General features: G+C 51.4%; 1 protein-coding gene across 1 annotated transcript in view; it reads right to left on the bottom strand.

The window, feature by feature from the left end:
- POLR1B (RNA polymerase I subunit B) overlaps positions 1 to 20824 on the bottom strand; it is a 754587-nt gene that overhangs the window by 65873 nt on the left and 667890 nt on the right. The window lies entirely within an intron of this gene.

Genomic DNA, 20824 nt, shown 5'->3' with positions numbered 1-20824 from the left:
GGCCGAGAAGGATATTTAGTGAAACTATCATACGGGCAACTGAAAAGAAAATGGATGTGATACCCATTTAATCCGCTGAAAAGTTGACAAGTCATAATATTGTAAAATGTGATGCTTGTGCTTTCATGAGGAATGTTAGACTGAATTTCTACACTCTGGCCTGGTGGACAGATGTGTAGGAGGCCAACCAAGTTAGTGAACAGGGACAACTCTGGGAGCAGTAGCCAAACCAATCAAGGTAGAATGGAGGGTGGTCAAGGCTAATTCTCAGGAAGGGGTGAGCCTGGTAAAGAGTCTACAATGAGTCCACAAGGTAAGTAAGCAAGGATTACACATAGTCGAGGGGGCGAGGCTAGCTGCCATGCAGTAAGGAAGCAGCCTTCATAAGCTCCTGCTCGATGCGCTCATTTATCAGCTTGCTTGTTGCTGCACATTGACCCTGTGGTCAGATCCGGGTGTCGGAATACCCTATGAATGTTTGTGTCGCTGAACGTATATCCCTAGGTGCGTCACAGAGACAGGGAGTTGTAAGGTGCCGGAGTCTGCTGCCAAGATGGAGCCTGCAGTTCACTGAGTAGCTCAGTTGGACCCGCTGGGAGACCCTGACCGCGTTCGGCATTACGCTCTATCAAGTGTGGGTCGCCTACCCAGTCGGGAGCTGCGCTCTGCATATTGGCTGGCCGTGTGCCAGAGGCGGCGCAGACGGGAGCTGTGTAGCGCTACTTTGTGTGGCTTGGAAGCCCCCCGTGGGACATGCTGGGGCAGATGGAGAGCCTGAGGCGGGAGCGTGCCTGCGATCGTGAGGAGCGTAGGTGGGTACTCCGGGAGTGTGCTGCTTTCAGGGGCCTTTCCCATGCTACATACCCTGCAACGAGGGTCGTGCACGTGGCGCCCCCCTTGGATTGCTGCAGGAATCACTGTGTGCCGCCCTGGTGGGGGCCCAGACCGCGGTCTCAGATCCCTGCTGGGGAGGACCTCCCTACGCAGTCCTCCCCCGAGGTATCTGTGGCTTTGGCTTGGCGACCACAGGAGGGGTATTTGGGGGGTAAGACGTGGATGCAGTGGTTGCTGCTTTGCCTACACTCGCTCACACGAAAGGGAAGTATCTACTATTCTGGAGCACGCTTGCTGCGCACTCACTGCTGTGGATTTGTCATGTGCTGCGGAGGCCTTGCAGGCTGAACAGTCCAATGCTCTGCGCTGCTTGAGGTGGGGAAAAAAAGACCATATTACAAAGTAAGAATTGGCTCCCCAACTTCTGGAAGTGTTGGAGAAGGTGCATGGGGTGGGCTTGCCCCGCCCCCTAACCTCAGGGAATCTGTTATTGTGGCTGTGTTTAAGCTTAATAAACCCAAGCTGGACTGCGGCTCGTATAGGCCATTGTCGACGATTAACCAGGAATTTTAAAATTCTCACAGCCTTACTTGCCAATGTTGTTAAAGTCTGTGATCAGTGTTTTGATATGCCCGGACCACCAGACAGGCTACGTCCCAGGAAGCACTGCCTGGAAGCTGCTGAGACTGCAACATATTATTGATAGGACTGTGTCCTCTGACGAGCCCTTGGCAGTGGCATCGCTAAAGGCAATAAAGCATTTGCTTCAGTTAGGTGGGACTGGTTGTATGCTACACTTCAGTGATTTGGGATTGGGCTGGGCTTCCGAAGATGGGTGGAGTTGGTCTATGCTAAACCAATGGCCAGAGTTAGAACTGGCAGACACCTTTCTAGGAGCTGCGAAAGGGCACTAAACAGGGATGCCCGATGTCCCCCATGTTATTTATTCTTGCCATGGAGCCGATTGCTGTGTTTCTGAGAGGAATATGCCGACGCTGGTGTTAGGAAAGATTTCCATTTATGTGTAATTTCCCCTCCAGTTGTGAACCCCCCAACTTTTTGCTGTTGTCTGTCCATCCTAGCTTGATTTTTTCCAGTGTAGCCCAGCCTTCTGCTGGGCTTTTTACTCATTTCGTTATGGGGAAACTGACATGCCCTTAAGACAGTTAGTACTGGGAGACTTGGTTTTCCTTAGTCTTTCACTTTGTTGCGATTCTTTAGCAAGATTTTATCAGTGCACAAAGTGCCTTACAGTTCAGTGCGCTGTGGTCCCCTTTTCATTTTTAAGGCCCTAGACACCCTCAAGGGATGTATTGGTGAATGTACAAATGTGCCTTGGATAGAGCTGGTGGCAGCTGTTACCTTTCTTGTATTTTTAACCCTTTTCTATGGTCCATACCGCATTTGGCCCAGGACAGTGGCCAGTGCCTAAAATGAAAATGGCCATGCCACGAGGTCCTTTGTTCTGTCCTTTGGCCATCTTGTCCCTTTGCCTTCCCCAGGTTGAACCAACCCGGGAAATTCCTTATTTGGTCATGCAGAACCCTGCACAAACCAAAGCTTTCGTTGGCTTCTGCATGCCTTGTGTGTGCCTCCAGGATGTGGGCTGGACTATCTAGTTCCAATAAACATCCTGGGTGCCAGGATGTCTGGTGTGCTGGGAATGACTGGGACCACTGTTGTCCGTGATTGGTCCACATCTGGGATGGCTGTATGTGAGCAGATCTCTCATTGGGTCCTCTCTGTTTTGGCAGAAGGAGATTCTGGATAAGAGAAGGCATTTTACACCCATTCCAGGTCGATCTCTTGAGTTCACACCGAACATAGGAAAGGAGCCAAGTATCCTGAAACCAAGAAGCAGAGCAGAGGAACCTCTGGTGACCCGCTGGAAAGTTTGGCACCCCGAGCCCGCTGTCGTTCCGTTGGACCCCCTGTTTCTCATCGAACCTAGAAGGTCTGAAAAGGTGCTTTGACCATTGGAATAGTGGGACTAACTATTCTCGGCACCTCCAACTTAACCTCTAAGCGAGCCTTCTCGGAAGTGTTCCTGGACCACCCAGTGAACTAACTAGCTTGCACAGGACCTTTGCCCTGGAACCACCGCCGTCTCGAGTAGACACTTGAGCATTTGGAGACTGTAAGCTCTGGGTGTATGGGACTCTCCCGCAGAGTTCGGTACAGCTAGCATTCCTAGGTGTGGAATTAAGAGTACGCCTGAACCCGAGCATACGCGGTCACCGTGTCGCCCAGCTGTGGTGACGAACTTCGTGGGTGCCTTGCTGCTGTGCCCACCTGTGCTCTCAAGACTCGCTGCAGCAGAATTGGCCTGATCCCTTCATCAGGAGCGGAGAAATCGCCACTGTCCCACCATGGAATCATCCCTAGAACGCAGCTCCTGATAGCCGCGCAACTGCAGGATTTGAACCTGCGACCGAAGTGGACTCCACTGCCGAAGTTTGGTCCGGAGTGCGCCGAGGGTCGGCGAGTACTTGCAACCCTTACCGATGGTCCCTGGCACATCCATCAATTTTTAGGCACAAGTGTCCGCTGAGGGCCACTTTTCTTTACCGATGTAGCCTGCGCTACCGAGCTATTCCCAACTCTTGGATCCGGTTCTGCCCTCTTGGGGAGGCCCTCCTTCAATAGTGGGAACTTATTCTTCACTGCCTCACCCACCTTCCTAAATTGCCAAAGTCCCTGCAAGAGACCCGTTTTGGCTCAACCGCACGATCGACTGCACCAGCAGCGAAAGTACTTTTGAGCACAAGGCTCCACTCATTTTAGGGATTGGAGTGCATCTCAGTTAGGGTTTGAAGAGTGAAGGACTGCCTAAACGATATTTGCACTGTATGCTCCCTTTCTTTACAGGTTGTGGACCCTTACTGTGTACTAATTCTTTAGGCCATTCGTGACTGTATATATGTTTAATAGTATAGTAACACAACAAGAAGAATCCTACATTTCCTCTCCTTCATGCACAAAACACTGACAATCATTGCCCCCATTATGTCAAGAATCGACTACACAAACAGCCTCTAACTCGGGATGCCGGAATACCTCCTGAAGAAATTACAACACATCCAAAATGCAGCAGCCAGACTCCTCCTCAAACTATCCATAAGAGACCACATCACTCCAGCACTAACAATTCTACATTGGCTCCCAATCAAACATCGTATCATGTTCAAAACAATGTGCATAACACACAGGGCAATCAGCGGACAGGGAGCAGAATTCCTACAAAAGAAAATAATCTACAAGCCAACAACACTCCTCAGATCAAGCAATGAAATCCGCCTGGAACCAAAACCATACAGCAAGAAAAATCTAGGGTGTTCCCCCTTCTCACACCTAGCCGCAAAACCCTGGAACAACCTCCCGAAAGAAATAAACACCAAAAACCACCTAAAATTCAGAAAACATCTAAAAAGCTGGCTCTTCAACACCTCAGAACCAAATTGAAACTAAAACAATCAAACAGGAAACACAAAGAACAGACTGGCTTACTATATGATGGCACAGACAACACCCAAGGCCGACTAAGCGTAACCCCTACAAGAACAAGAGACGACGCTAAGTGAAATAGAACACAAGTGACAACCCCATGAGAACAGAAATTAGCTTACATGACCAACACCCTTACCCACTCAGAAAGGACGTAGGGTACAGGCGTAGCTCGCAAGTAAATCAATCCAAAACTAGGTCACAGCAAAGACAAAATGTGATAAAGGGCTGACCGAATACAAAGATGGAAACACTAAAGTATAACTCAGCATAATGACAGAGGCGAGACAGCCTTTTAACGCTGAAACTTAATCACTGAGAGGAAACTACCTTCTCTAAATCATGAAGGAGACGCAATAGGAATATGCATCGCTCCTAACAACAATGATACTAACCAACCCCAAAAACTACTAAAAACCTCACTACTCCCCACACACCTCTCATACTCTAATCAAACACAACCACACCTCTTAAACCACAGCAACCCACACGCACTTCACCACACCGCAACAACCACCACACCACACAGACCTGCAAGCAAAAGCACACGACTGACTCGGAACCCAATAACACACCAATATGCTCAGTGAACAGTGTTAACCGAACCAAAGCGGCCAACAGTACTTCACAGCCCCCTTGCAATTCTCCAAACTTTACCCTACTAACACGCCTAACCTACCCCCCTTTGTTTCAGATCCACCAGAGCGCCAGGGGACCACTTCGGTGGTTATAGTGCACGGTACAAATATCCTTTAACATTAACAGTAGTGTTGTGTTAGTTTAGTTATTACTGCTGAGAATTGCTTTGTGTATGATTTAAAAGGCCTTGAATAAATGTATATGTATTTTTGATATATACACCTGACAGAGTAATTTGTAGTGTAATTTACTGTGTGTGCTCATTGTGGGCTTTCGATCACCCTCACCCCTCCTGAGACCAAGTCTTGACCGCCGCCAATGCTACCTTGATTGGTCTGGCTTGTCCAGAAGGTTACCCTGTTCCAAGAAACTAGGCTGGCCTTCTGAACCTCTACCCACCAGGTCAGAGTTCAAAAATCCGTCTTAACAGCTGGCAACTCTGTAAATGGTGTAAAACACATGGTATCAATGTATGCCAATGATATGTTTCTTTATATACGGCACCCAGAGGTTAAGGAACAAGTTACTTACCTGTAACTGTTGTTCTCCCACATGGGTCTGGCATGGATTCACATGCTCATGAATATTCCCCGTCGTCAGGCTGGGAATCCTCGGTACAGAAAAGCACTGCTTGGCCGACCCTGGACTCCTTCCTGGAGTCCCGATCGACGCAGTAGAATCTCGTGAAGGTGTGTGTCGACCTCCACGTAGCAGCCCTGCAGATGTCCAGCAGGGGCACACCAGACAGGAACGCCGTGATAGCAGTGACCGCTCTGGTCGAATGGGCTCTCGGACGGCCGGGCAGCGGCCTGTTTGCCAACCGGTGACAGTGCATGATGCAGCCGGAGAGCCATCTGGAAATGGAAGCCTTCGAGAGAGCCTTCCCTTGGTTCACAGGTCCAAAGTTCACAAAAAGCTGTGATGTCTTCCGAAAACTATTCGTGCGGTCCACGTAGAACTTCAGCGCTCTAGCTACATCCAGCGAGTGCAAAGTCCTTTCGGCCGGCGACGAAAAGAAAACTGGCAACACCAAGGGCTTGTTGAGGTGGAAGTCCGACGGCACCTTGGGCATAAAGGAGGTGCGTCCTCAGCACCACCCTCGTGTCGTGAAAAGTCAAGTATGGAGGCTTGCAAGATAGGGCCTGGATCTCTCCCACTCGTCGTGCGGAGGTGATGGCCAAGAGAAATGCTGTCTTCCACGACAGGAAATACAACGGAGCAGAATGCATAGGCTCGCATGGGGCCCATGAGCCTGGTCAGCACCACGTTGAACTCCCACACCGGGGCAGGGGCCTTCACCAGCGGGAATGATCGGAATAGTCCCTTCATAAATTCCTTCACCAGTCGATGAGACCACAAGGACGCCCGTCCTGTAGTCCGGGTGTAACGGGAGATGGCAGCCAGATGTATTTTGATGGAGGCGTGAGCTAGCCCAGCTTTGGCCAGCGACAGGTATGGCAGTACTTGAGGGGCCGTAATCCGCAGAGGGTTAATCTTCTGTGCACGGCACCAGACAGAGAACCTCTTCCACTTATGTCCATAACACTTGAGAGTCGAGGACGCCCTGGCCTTTGCAAGAACCTCTCTGCAGTCAGCCGGGATATCGTATCCTCCGAACTCTAGTGCTGCAGGAGCCAGGCCTGCAAGTTCAGCGACTCCGGGTCGTGATGAAGAATGGCGCCTCCTTCTCTGGAGAGAAGATCCGCGTCTGCCGGCAGCTTGACTGGTGGGGACGCTGACAAGTCCAGAAGGTCTGGGAACCAGATTTGTCTCGGCCACGCCGGTGCGACGAGGATCATCCTGCACCGGGACCTCTTGAGCTGGTTGATGAGTCGGAGCAGCAACGGCAACGGGGGGAACACATAAAGAAGTCTTAGTTACTTACCTGTAACTGTATTTCTCCAGCATTGGTATCTTTCATAGATTCACATGCTTGAATATTCCCAGTCGTCAGACTGGGAATCCTCGGTGATAAATTTAATAATAATTTTTTTTTTTTATTAAATATATATACATTGCTACCTAGCAGTGCATGTACATAGCCCATTATGGCCTATGAGCCATTTCATTGTGTAGTCTCTCCACCTCACTTTGGTCCTTTATGGCCCCAGCCAATGAGGTGGCAGGGCTTAAGCTCCGCCCCCGGCAGCCATCTTCAGATTTTGAACCGTATAGATTACAGTATGATGGATGCCGAGCATAGGAGCAGCCTCTCAGGGGAGGCGGGCGGGCGCATGTGAATCTATGAAAGATACCAATGCTGGAGAAATACAGTTACAGGTAAGTAACTAAGACTTCTCCAGCATTGGATCTTTCATAGATTCAGATGCTTGAATAGAATACCAAGCAGTTAAAACATGCCACCATTATATACATATATGCATAAATACAGAAAAACATATTTCTGATCAAACCTTTACCATGCAGCAACACAACGGTTATCTACTTCGGGAAAGGTGGGAAAGGAGGCTGGTCCTACCTTATACAAAAAGATGGCGGAGCACTGCCTGTCCAACTGCAGCTTCTTTGTTGGTGTCTTCAGTCAGGCAGTAGTGTTTCGCGAAGGTATGCAGAGTGCTCCACGTGGCGGCTCTGCATATGTCCTTCAAGGCCACCCCTGCGTGGAATGCTGTTGACGCCGCCCTTCCTCTGGTGGAGTGCGCAGACGGCGGTCTAGTTAAAGGGTCGCCTTTCAATTGATGGCAGTGGGTGATGCAGGACGATACCCAGCGTGCCAGACTTTGATTAGATATAAGCTGACCCTTGGTACGGCCAGAGAAAGAAATGAATAGCCGGTTTGAGGAGCGGAACTCCTTGGTTCTTTGCAAGTAAAACTTCAACACTCTAGCAACGTCTAGAGAATGTAAAGTTCTTTCCGCTTCAGAAGCGTGATTCTGGAAGAAGGTTGGTAACACAATGCGCTCAGTGAACGACATCTCCGAAAGTACCTTGGGGAGGAACTTCGGGTGAGGCCTTAAGATGACGCGGTCCTTCTGGAACAAAGTAAACGGGGGTTCAGAAGTCAAAGCTTGTAACTCACTGATCTTTCTGGCTGATGTGATGGCTATCAGGAAAGATGTCTTCCAGGACAAGAATTTCATTTCGCATCTGTGTATAGGTTCGAAGGGAGGTTGCATGAGGGCTGTTAAGACGGTGTTGAGGCTCCAGTCCGGGACTGGTGTAGGTGTAGGCGGATAAGTACGCATCAGTCCTTTCAGGAAGATTTTAACCGCTGGTAAGGAAAGTAAGGTTTGCGTCTCCGCGGTTACCGTGTAAGCCGCAATGGCTGACAGATGGACCTTGATAGATGACAGTGAGAGCCCTGACTTAGCCAGGTGTAACAAGTAGGGCAGAATCTGATCAACCGAGGCCGTGAGGGGATCGATTGCAGAGGTCTCGCACCATTTGGAAAACCTGGTCCATTTCCTGGTGTAGGTGACTTGTGTGGACGGGGCTCTAGCGGCCCTGATGATATCCCAGCATTCTGATGGTAACTTTAGGTGCATCAGTTTGCGCTGCTCAGGAACCATGCTTTGAGAGACAGGCTCCTCGGGTCGTGGTGGAGGACCTTGCGGTTCTGTTGTGTCAGTAGATATTGATGTGTCTTGAGACGAATCGGGGGTTGACAGGATAGGTGCTTCAGAGTCGGGTACCAGACTTGCCGTGCCCAATCCGGTGCGATTAGAATCAAAGAACAATTCTGTTCTTTTACCCTGCGAAGTACCCTCGACATGAGGGGAATGGGTGGAAAGGCATAGAGGAACTTCCCCGACCAATTCACTGAGAACGCGTCTCCCAGTGATTGGTGCTCCGGGTATCTTGAAGCAAATCTCTTGCATTTTTTGTTGTTCCTGGTGGCAAAAAGGTCGATCTGCGGATGGCCCCATAAGGCAAAAATCCGTTGGGTTTCTTTTTCGTCCAGCTCCCACTCGTGGGACGCTGTGTAGTCTCTGCTTAGTCTGTCCGCTAGGACATTGTCCACTCCCGGAAGATGCTCTGCTCTGATTTGCACTCCGTAGTGCAAGGCCCATGCCCATAGCTGTTGGGCTTCTTGCGACAGGATCTGTGACCTCGTGCCTCCCTGCTTGTTTGTATAGTGCATGGAGGTCGTGTTGTCTGTCTGGACTGTAAGGACTTGACCAGCTATCACCGGTAGGAAAGCTTTCAGTGCCAACCTTATGGCCCTGAGCTCTAACACGTTGATGTGGAGCTGGGACTCTTGTGTCGACCAAGAGCCCTTGGTTTGGAGGTCCGCAAGATGAGCGCCCCAGCCTGATAAGGAAGCGTCCGTCCTCAGCAGAAGGGTCGATGTCGGTGCTTGAAACGGCATCCCCTGCAGAAGATTCCTCGGAACATTCCACCATCGAAGGGCCTTGTGCAACGCCGATGGAATCTGGACAATGTCTTCCCAGCATCCTGAAGCTTGTTTCCATTGGTGGTCCAGAGCTTCCTGAATCGGTCTCATGCGAAGCCTGCAGTTTGGTATGAGGAATATGCATGATGACATCATGCCCAATAGGGATTTGTAAGAGCGTACGGATGTTGTCTCTTTCTGTAGGAAGTTCGAAGTTAAGCGTAGAATTGCTGCTATTCTTTCTGACGATGGCCTCACTCTGGGAATGCTGGTATCGAGTTCGGCTCCCAGGAAGAGAGCTACCTTGTTGGGAACAGGGCAGGACTTCGTCTGGTTTATGGAGAAACCTAACTCTTTTAGGAGGTTGACAGTCCTCGAAACTGCCGAGCGAGCCTTTGCAGCGGAGCTTGCCTTTATCAGCCAATCGTCCAGGTATGGAAAAACGTCCGTTCCTGCCCTCCTGAGACTTGCCGCTACCGGCGCCAAGCATTTTGTGAAAACTCTCGGAGCCGATTTTAGTCCGAACGGGAGCACTTGAAACTGAAAGTGAAGCTCTCCCACCGTGAACCTGAGGAACTGCCTGTGCGCTGGATGGATCGGTATATGGAAGTATGCGTCCTCCAAGTCTAAAGTGGCTAAGAAGTCGTGCTTGTTTAACCAAGGTAGCACCCCTTGTAAAGCTACCATCTTGAATGTTATGCGCTTGATAAATTTGTTGAGTGCCCTCAGGTCCAAGATGGGTCTCCATTGACCGTTTTTCTTTCTGACGAGAAAGAATCGGGAGTAGAAACCTTTTCCCCTCTGACAATAGGGTACTGGTTCTACTGCTGCCTTCTGGAGCAGTTTTTGCAATTCGGACATGACCTGTCTTAGCATATGCACTTTGCGAGATGTTGGAGGCAGGGAAGGAGGTTGGTCCAGAAATTCTAAGGTGTGACCCTTTCGGATCACCTGCAACACCCATTTGTCCGATGTAATTGATTGCCAGCGCTGGAATAACTGGCTCATCCTTCCCCCCACCGGGGTGTGGTGAGGAGGGGGAAAAGATTGGTCGTCAGTTTTGCTTGCCTTGTGATTTCCCTTGGGCGGAGCCACGTCTGCCTCTATGGGCGTATCTGTTGGATGACTGATATTTATTGTCTTGGTACGTGCCGCCTTGTGCTTTTTGACCATACGAGGAACGACCGTATCCTCTGAACTTGGAAGATGAGCCTCTAAAGGGACGAAAAGACCTATGGTCCTTAATTTTGTCCTTTAAAGAACTGATGGCTCTGGCTGTGTCCGTGTCTGTCTTGATTCCCTTCAAATGGTCGTCTATCTTCTTTCCAAAGAGATCTTGTCCATCAAACGGCATGTCTAATATCTGCGCCTGGACTTCAGGTCTAAAGTTAGTAGCCTTCATCCAGGCCTGCCTTCTGAGCACTTTGCCGTGCGCCATCTGCCTGAAGCCTGATTCGGCCACATCAACCGCTGCGTCGATCATGTGATCCGATGTAGCTTCACCATCCGCGATTATCGATTTTGCCTCCTCCTGGAGCTCTGGTGGTAATTGCTCCGCCAATTTAGACATGCGGAGCCAGAGCTCGCGATCGAACCTAGCTGTCATGGCCAGCGCATTGCCCGCTCTGATAGTAAGCGATGCAGAAGATGATACTTTCCTGCCCATGGCTTCCAGTTTACGTCCGTCCTTATCCGGTGGTGCCGACAACGGTGAGGAGGGGTTGGCGAGTTTCTTTCTGGCCGCCACTGTAATAACCGAGTCTGGTTTCGTATGACCTCTCAAACAAAGCGGTGCCGAATCCGGAGCTTTGTATTTCTTTTCTGGCCTGGACACCAGCGCCGGAGTCGATAAGGGCGTGGATAGGATCTTGGATCCGGAATCCCAGATGGTATCGAGGAGGGGAATTGTGGTCACTGTCCTCCTTCGTTTGTCCCTGTGCTCATAGAGCACTGATTTCTTTTCCTCAGAAGAAACCTGAATTTTAAACAATTCTGCGGCTTTACCTATAATAGTGTGGAAAGAGACGAGATCATCCGGCGGTGAGGCCTTGCCCGGCGAGTCTCTCCTCTTGGGCTTCTCGACTACGTAGTCATCCCACTCACTGGATGCATCTGGCTCCTGTGTTACTTCTCCTTCTTCTGGTTTCAAGAATTCTCTAAAAGGATCCTCCTGCCAGTCTGATACCGAGATGGTGGACGGTACCATAGTAGGGTCTACATCCGGAGATCGCGGTCTGTGTGATGACTGTGGTGACGGGACTCTTGTAGGTGAAGCACTGTGGGTGCTGCGATCTCATCCGTTTTCGCGGTCTACTCCTGTGAGGAGAACAACCAGATGTGCCAGGAATCGGAGATGACTCTAGGAATAATTCCTGATTCTACGGGATCAATCGGGATTTGCTTCTCCCTTTGCCGTTTGTAAAATTCTTCTACAATCCTCTGCACGGATAACATGAGTATCGGGTCATGAGGATATTCGGATTCTCCCGTGGACGGTTGCCAAGGGGGGCTGTATTGTTTCGGTAAGGGACCGGTGGACTCTTCCACCACTTCCTCATCAGAGAATTCTTCCTGAAGAATTACATCCGGAAGTTCTGCCATGTGCCCCAAAGGTGAAAATTGCTGTACCAGTGGTTCAGTCTCAGTATTCTTCTCAATGACATTGTTTTCAATGACAGGTGTTTCAAATGTGGAAGGCAGCAATTCCTCCGTAACTGCCGAAATTTGTGGTGCCGCTGAAGGTGTTATGGACGATGCTATCTTCGTCGACAAGCCTCCCGTATGAGATTTCGTCGACGATTGAGATTTTCCCGTCGACGAGGGCTTCGCCGCCGACTGAGATTTTCCCGTCGACGAGGGCTTCGCCGCCGACTGAGATTTTCCCGTCAACGAGGGCTTCGCCGTGGACGCAGGAGATTTCTCCGTCGACGAGAGCTTCGTTGACGAATGTGGAATGTGTTCCATGGACGACTGTGTCATGGATGAATGCTTCGTGGACGAGTGGTGTTTCTTGCTCGTCGACGAATGCTTCGCGGTCGACATGTCCGATGACGATGATCTTATTGTCGACGATGCCTTAAGCATGGTCGTCGTCGTTGATGGTTTCGTCGACGGTATGGCCGATGACGGGCCTTTACCTTTCCCTTCATTTGTGGACGGTTTTCCCGCCGACGACTGCCCCCCCCCCCCGTTTTTTGCAAACTGCTCCTTACCTCTGGAGGCAGATTTTGCTGACTTTTTCTGGCTTGATAAGTCAACTGGAGGCAGAAAGGGTATCAGTTCCAGCTTCCTCTTTTTGAACTTGGGAGAGGAACTCCTTTCCACTGAAGAGGCCCTTCTCTTTGAAGTTTGTCTCTCAGATGGATTGCTGGATTGGACAGGAGCTGTTCTGACAGACTCATCGTCCGAAGATTGATCCCTGGATTCCAAGTATGAAAGGAGTCTTCTATGCCTGTCATGAAGGGTCTTGGTGGAAAAGGTTCTACAAATCTCGCATTTTTTAATGTCATGTGGGTACAGACAATAAATGCAATGCTCGTGGGGGTCTTTGTTGTAAACCAATTTCTTCTTGCACCTCGTGCAGTCCCTGAACAGGGAAGGCTTCCTGACAGCCTGAGATGCCTCCATTTCTGAAGATAAGTTCAGTCGACGATTTTGAGAGGAAAACAACAGGTTTTGCCTCTAAGGTTAATTGGAAACAAAGCCCCTAAGAAGGGGAACAAAATGGAATATATTTACCAAATATATTCCACACAAAAGTAGAAAGAATTTGAAAAAAGCTCAGAGAGCTTGAGGATTCCCTGTGTCTGTTAGACTGCGGTGAAAAATCTGAAGATGGCTGCCGGGGGCGGAGCTTAAGCCCTGCCACCTCATTGGCTGGGGCCATAAAGGACCAAAGTGAGGTGGAGAGACTACACAATGAAATGGCTCATAGGCCATAATGGGCTATGTACATGCACTGCTAGGTAGCAATGTATATATATTTTTAATAAAAAATAAAAAAAAAAAATTATTATTAAATTTATCACCGAGGATTCCCAGTCTGACGACGGGGAATATTCAAGCATCTGAATCTATGAAAGATCGAATGCTGGAGAAACAAGCCGTCCCAGGGGAACGAGAAAGCATCGCCCATGCTCCTCAGCTGGGGGAACCTGCTGGCCAACCTCTGGCACTTTGAGTTCGTCGCCGTCGCAAACAGATCGATCTGGGGTTTGCCCCATCGCTGGAAGAGTTGATCCACTTGATCCTGGCGTAGTATCCACTCGTGGCACGAGCGCAGCTCCCTGCTGAGTGAGTCGGCGATGGTGTTTTTTTATCCCTGCCAGATGAAGGCACCAGAAACATCCCTTGGGCGACGGCCCAATGCCACAGATCCTGGGCTTCCTAGGGTCGGGGATCTGGTTCTGCCCTGCTTCCGGATGTAGAACATCGTGGTGGTGTTGTCAGTGAAGATCCTCACCACCTTGCCCTTGAGGGATGGAAGAAAAGACCTGAGGGCCCAGAACACTGCACGGAGCTCCAAGATGTTGATGTGGAGCGACTTCTCCTCCAGGAGCCAAAGGCCTCTCGCGTGAAGATCTCCGGTGTGCGCTCCCCACCCTTCCAGGGAGGCATCCGTCGTCACCGTCACCTGGTGAGCTGGGGTCTGAAAGTCTGTGCCCGCCGTCAGGTGAGCGCGGGTGCCCCACCACCGGATCGCCTGACGGAAGGTCTCGTTGAGCGTGATCCTGTCCTCGAAACTGCCCATCGCTTGGATCCAGCAGGCATCGAGAAACTCTTGCAGCGGGCGCATCCGAAGTCTGCAAAGGCGCACGAGATATATGCAGGAGGACATCATTCCGAGGAGGGACTTGATAGCTCTTACTCTGGCCACGTCTGTGGCCAGCAGGCGATGCACCTTGCCCAGGATGGCCTTCGTCCTTTCCCCCGATGGAGAGGCCAGCCGTGCCACTGTGTCGAGCTTGGCTCCCAGAAACAGGGCGGCTTGCGACAGGACCAGGTGGGATTTGGGAAAGTTGATGGAGAATCCCAAGTCCGTGCGCAGCTGGACGGTCTTCGCTGTGTGTTCCACGGCGAGCTCCCTTGTCCTTGCTCTGATGAGCCAGTCGTCCAGGTAGAGGTAGACGTGGATCCCCTGCAGGCACAGCCGCGCCGCAACGGGTGCGAGGCACTTGGTGAACACCCTGGGTGCCGACTTCAATCCGAACGGGAGGGCCTTGAACTGGTAGTGCCGTCCTTGGACCACGAACCTGAGGAACTTTCGGTGCCCCTTTAGAATGGGGATGTGGAAGTACGCATCCTCCAAATCCAACGACAGGAAATCGCCCTCCTCCAGCTGCCCCAGCACGTGCTGGAGGGTGACCATCCGGAACTTCTGCGCCTTGATGTATTTGTTCAGTCGTCGTGGGTCCAGGATGGGGCGCCAACCCCCTGTCTTCTTTTTTTACCAGGAAGTACCTTGAGTACACTCCGGAGCCCCGGAGCCTCTTTGGAACGAGCTCGATGGCACCTTTCTTGAGCATCGCCTTTACCTCCAACAGCAGTTGAGGCACGTGGTTCTCCATCCTTGCCACGGGTGGAATGCGGGGGCACTTCTTTTGGAACTCGAGGGCGTGCCCCTGGGCCAGGGCATCCAGCACCCAACGGTTGGTGGAGATGGACTCCCACACGCTCACGAACCTCGCCAGCCGGTCTCCCACCGGGGTGCTTCGGTGGGGGCCCGACCCCACGGTCGGTTCAATCTTGCTTGGCGGCCGCCTTGGCCTCCTTGGCGACGGCAGCGGGAACCACCCGACTTGCCGCGTCCCCTGTAAGCTTCCTGCGACGAGGAGCGGGCCGCTTGACGGTACGTAGAGGAGCCACTGCCGGATCCCTTGGAGGCACCTTGTCTGCCTCCGGAGTTCCGAAAGGACGGCCGTCGTTGCTGGAGCACTCCCAGGGCCCGGGCAGTCTCTGTGTCTGTCTTGATGGCTTGGAGGGATTCATCAACTGCTTTCCCAAACAGGTTGTTCCCGTCGGAGGGCATGTCCAACACTTTGGCTTGCACGTCCAGGCGGAAATCCGTCGCCCTGAGCCATCCTCGCCGTCTAAGGCAAACGCCGTTGCCCAACTGACGGAAACCGGGGTCAGCGATGCCCGTTGCCACCGTTATGGCGTGGTCCGACGCCACTTAACCATCCTGCAAGATTTCCAGGGCCTCCGCCCTCTTGTCGTCCGGAAGGAAGTCCAACAGAGGGGGCGATCTTATACCACAACTCCCTGTCGTAGCGGGCTACAATCGCCAGGACGTTGGCCGCCTTGATCGTCATTGCTGCAGACGAGATGACCTGTCGTCCCATTGAGTCCAGCTTCTTGCCCTTGCCATCCGGCGGGGAAGTTGATGTGGAGGCCGATACCCCCCCGCTTTCTTTTTGGCCGCCGCAGAGACGACCGAATCTGGGGTCGGTTGTGCCCGAAGGCACAAAGGGGCCTCATCGAAGAGGCCCGAAGAGGGGGCGACGGGAGTCCCGTCGTCACCGCCATCGTCGTCCGTACCCGTCGTGGCCGTGTCCGTACCCGTGTCATCCCCGGGGACAGTGGACGGGGGCGAAGGTTGAGCAGGCCGCGATGGTTGAAAAGGCGGTGGAGGATGCATCCTGCTCTTCTTATATGGTGGACTTCCCGACGGGCCTGGCTCCGGTTCCTCCGTCGGGCCTGGCTCCGGTTCCTCTGTCGGGGGTAGGGGCAATCTTGTCCTTATCTCCGAACATAAAGATTGTATCGCCAATAAAATGGCCGCCGAGTTGTCCTGCGGCACTGGAAACGACGGGCGCGAAGGTTGATCAGGAACCTCGTCCGCGCCGCCGTCGCCCTCGTCGGGATCCCTCCCGATGGGCTGGGCTTCCTCCATGCCCTTGTCGGGCCCCCTAAGACTTCGATCAGCTCCTCCTCGAAGGTCGTGTCCGTATCCACGACGGCCACCGGCCCCCCCCCCTTCTTTTTCCGCCAGGGGCTTCACGGGGGTCTTCTCGATGGGCTTGAAAGAGAACTCCCTCCGCGGTGGCAGGGAAACTCTGGACCCTGAGGTCGCCTCCACTGGTGTAGCCTCCACAGGCTGCGCCAGGGCTGCTGCGACTTCCTCGATCGAGGTCTTAGCTGGGTGAATCAAGGCCTTCGCCACCTTCTGCGCGCCTGAGGCCTTCACCTTGGGGGGAGGGTCGCAGCCTCGCTCCCCCTCCGTCAGGTCCGTCGAGATCGACCGGGGCCTCTCCAGAAGCTTAGCTGGGTTCTCGGATTTCCTCTTACCCGAGCCAGAGAGTTGGCTTGTGAGTGATGGCGCCGGGGAGGGTGCGCCCTGCCTAGCAGCCGAGGAGCCTGACTGTTCGGCGCTCCCGGACTCGCGGTGCTCAGCCTTCTGTTGGGCCCCCGTCGCCGGGGTGCCCTCACAGGACTTAGAAGACTGCTCGGATTTCTTCTTTTTCTTCTCACCTGACGGGCTGTTCCCTTCCAGCCAGTTGACGAGACGAAGATGGCGATCCTTCATGGTCCGCTCCGACATGTTCCTGCAAAACGCACAGTCCTTCTCCACGTGCGGTTTGTCCTCATGGAGACAGAGGCATAAAGAATGCTCGTCTTCCTTGAACACATTCTGCAGCTGGCATCCAGGGCAGGCCCTGAACAGCTTCCCGGTTGTCGAGCTTCCTTTGTTCTGGGCCATGTCCGGGGTAGGCCTTAGAAACTTCTGGAATCCTCCAAAAGCGTAACTCGATGGAATCTTCACCCTTGAGGGGCATAGAAAGATCCGAAGCGGGTCCCAGTTGTTCGGATGTAGGAACGGTGGAGCTTGGGGCTCTATCTAACCGAAAAATAGAATTCTCCTTGAAAAAAAGCACAAAACGCAGCAAAAGCTCGAGAGCTATAGCACAAGGACTCCCAACACTTGAACGTGCGGTAAAAATCTGCGGATGGCTGCCAGGGGCGGGGCTTAGGGATAGGGCAGTCATTGGCTGGGGGCAGTATGACCCAGAGATCAGTGATTGGTTAATACTAGGAAAGACAGATCAGAAACAAAACTGATACTGATTTTTTTTCTGTACCGGGGATTCCCAGTCTGACGACGGAGAATATTCATGAGCATGTGAATCCATGCCAGACCCCATGCTGGAGAATTTACAATACTTGCTGGATGTTTTGGGCCGCTTCGCGCTACTCTCTGGCATTACTGTTAGTCTAGATAAATCTAGCTTGTTCCCTCTCGCTGGCCTGAGGGGACAGTGCCGCAAGCAGCTCCCCAGTCTGGCATTACAATGGTCGGTTAATACCTATCTATATCTGGGGATTAACATCCGGCATGACCCTAGTACTTCTCATGACTGCAAGACACAGGCAGCCTTTGATCAGATAGGGAAATCCATTGCCTTTTGGGCCCGGCTCCCCCTGTCCGTGACTGGCAGCGCGGCCCTCTTGAAGATGGTGGTCCTCCCCCCGCCTCTTCTACCACTTTGTGAATGTTCCTTTTGTAATACCCAGGAAGTTCTTCAACGGGTCGGATTTTGTGTTTTAGGGATTCTTGTGGTGCGGTGGTAGTACAGGATAGCTTTGGGTACACTGCAGAGGCCTTACGAGGCTGGGGGGGCAGGGGGGACTTAATCAGGATACCCCACTTTGAACTGTATTATCTCGAAGGACAGCTGCAATTTGTAATAGGGTGGCTAGCCGGCGAACCGACATTATACACAACGTTTTGCAGCCCTAGGCTCGACAATATTTCTGAAGGAGGTTCTGTGGGTACCGTGAGTCCAGCTTTGCCCGGCTCTGAATTTACTGGGGAAGACGCTATGGGGGGAAGACATCTGGAAGCTGGTGGGCGTTGCAGATCCATTTTCCCCACATATTGTCTGACCATAGAGGGGGGATGACGTGTATCAGGAAACAGTAGGAGGTGAATGGGGTGGCTACCATGGGCGACCTGCTCCTTGAGGGCAGATGGGCAGGGTTTGAGGCGTTGGTGGAATGGTTTGGCATTTAAGAGTCAGTTTTTGATGTATATACGGTTGATATGGATCATAGAGAATAAACGGCCTGAGCCACCTCCCCACCTACACAGGTCTCTCCACCAGTCCTCTTTACCAGGACCTTTAAACGATTTCCATGCCATAGCAATTCTTCGTTTAGCCAGAATACACGCTAGATCTTTCAGCTTGGCAACATGTTTCTGACATTTGGGGTGTGGAAAGCACCCCGGCAGACATGCGCTCGGGGAAATCACATCCAATTCCTACCCCCTTTTTGTAATCTGTTTGCCACCTCCCACCAATATTGTCCCACCATTGGGCATGCCCAAAACATATGAACCATTCCGGCTTCCATAACATTAACACCTTGGGTATCCTTGTGCTGCCGCTCCCGGAAACCTGGAGATCCTCAGAGGTGTCACTAATAATTGTATAAACTGCAGCCTTGCATTTCTTGACACTTTCTTGTGGTATCCCAGAATCCTCCCCCATTGTGCTTCTGTAAAGGGAACTCCCAGGTCCTCCTCCCATTTGCCCCTTAATGCCAGAGGGGAAGCCGGCCCATTGGACAGTAGGAGATCATATATCCGCGATATAGTGTGCCCGCCCTCAGCTACGTCATACATGATATCCACTTTCAAATGTTTTTCCATTAATTCGCTGTATTCAAGCCACCTACACAGAATCCTTCTCTTAATAGCGCTATGCAACATATATTGCCCTGTATGTATGAGAGCCTGTCTTGCCAACTCTAAAAAGGGTACGAACACAGTCTTGTATCAAATCCCTTATAGTAGCCACCCTGCAGGCTTCCCAATACTCGAGTATGCCCTTACTCTCCTGAGGTGAGGATGACATTACCGAAAACAGAGGAGTTTGTGCTTATATCGGGTCTGTTAACCCCATCACCGCCAATGTTCTATCCAAACCTTCACGCCTAGGGACACTAGGTGAGACCATCAGCACCCACAAGGTTTCCCCATCCACAATATCTCCTTTAAATAATAACGCAATTCAATAGATTGCAACATCTGTGTATCCGGAGTAGGGTCTTCCACCAGCTAATCCACCACAGATTGCAGTTTCCCTGCTATGTAATACAATTCGAAGTACGGGACTCTGATACCCCCCTATGCGTGCAGCTTATATAATGATGCTAACGCTATCCAGCTTTGCCCATTCTGCCACAGGAAGCTTCTGCTGATGCTCTCTAATTTCGTAAAAAAGGCAATACCACCATTTTCAACATAGCCGCCGTTCCGATCATTGACGGTGGCAATTTGGGTGTCATAGGCTCTAGCAGCAGCTCCAAATTATACTCCGGGTTCTGAATATATAATAAAGAGTCATCTGCATACAAGGATATCAAGTGCCTGGCCCCATCTATTTCAATACCAGCGTCCCTGTATTCTGTCCTGAGGTACTGGGCAATCTGTTCCATAAAGAGGACGTAAAGCAGTGGTGATAACGGGCAGCCTTGCCTTGTGCCTTTTCCCAATTCCCACGATTCCAAGATACATCTTCCCGTTTTAACTCTAGCCATCGCTCTAGTGTACACCAATTGAACCCACTCAATATATGCCTGCTCCAATCCAAATCTACGGAAAGTTGCGTACAGCCAGTCCCATCTCACTGAATCAACCGCTTTTACTGCATCTAACGTGGCTATGGCGCACGCAGTGTCCCAGGATGCTGTCCTGTCCATCACGTGGTGTAATCTCCTCAGGTTCCAAGTCATACTTCTGCTTGGAACATAGCCCGTATGATCCAGCTGCACTAACTTATGTATCACTCTTTTCATTCTAGTCGCTAACATGGCCGTCAGTATCTTACTATCTCGATTAAGCATCGAGAGAGGCCTATTAGAACTACATTCTGTCGGGGTTTGTGGGGTTTTAGGAGAGGTATAATAACAGATTCATGCAGGCTAAGTGGGAGGACCCACGCTTCGTACGAAACATTGAAGGAACTGAGCAAATGGGGGGGCTTCTATTTGTGCATACTCTTTATATAATTCAGCAGGTACCCCATCTGAACCTGGTGTCTTCCCTGTCGGCACACCCATAATTTCCTCCAGTGTAATGGGCGCTTCTAAGCTATCTTTTTCTTCTTGGGTCAGTCTCAGGAGCTCAATCTCGTCCAACACCTGCGCTAGGTGGGCACTTGGCTCTGGGGGCCCCTCTTGGTACAGTTGTTGGTAGAAGTCACAATGTATCATTAACCTCATTTTGAGTGTAGCATAAATTCCCGAGCTCCAAGCTTATCGAGTGTATGGGGCCCTTATGCCCTTCCTTCTTGTATAGCCATGCTAGCAATCTACCAGGTTTATCCCATTCTTTAAGCTGCGTCTCCGTATATTTGGCAAAACTGTGCTTGCCCATTCTCTCCCAACATTTCATACATCTCTGCTTTAGTTCTCTAGCTTTCGCATTGCAGTCTGGGTATTGCTCTCGGGCCCTCTAACCACCACTTTCAATGCTTCCCAAAAGGTACCCGC

This window comes from Ambystoma mexicanum, chromosome 4q (assembly GCF_040938575.1).
Source record: "Ambystoma mexicanum isolate Mex_15411 chromosome 4q, UKY_AmexF1_1, whole genome shotgun sequence".
Lineage (NCBI taxonomy): Eukaryota > Metazoa > Chordata > Amphibia > Caudata > Ambystomatidae > Ambystoma > Ambystoma mexicanum.
Note: the sequence above shows the minus strand (reverse complement) of the source record. Positions and strands in the feature narration are given on the sequence as shown.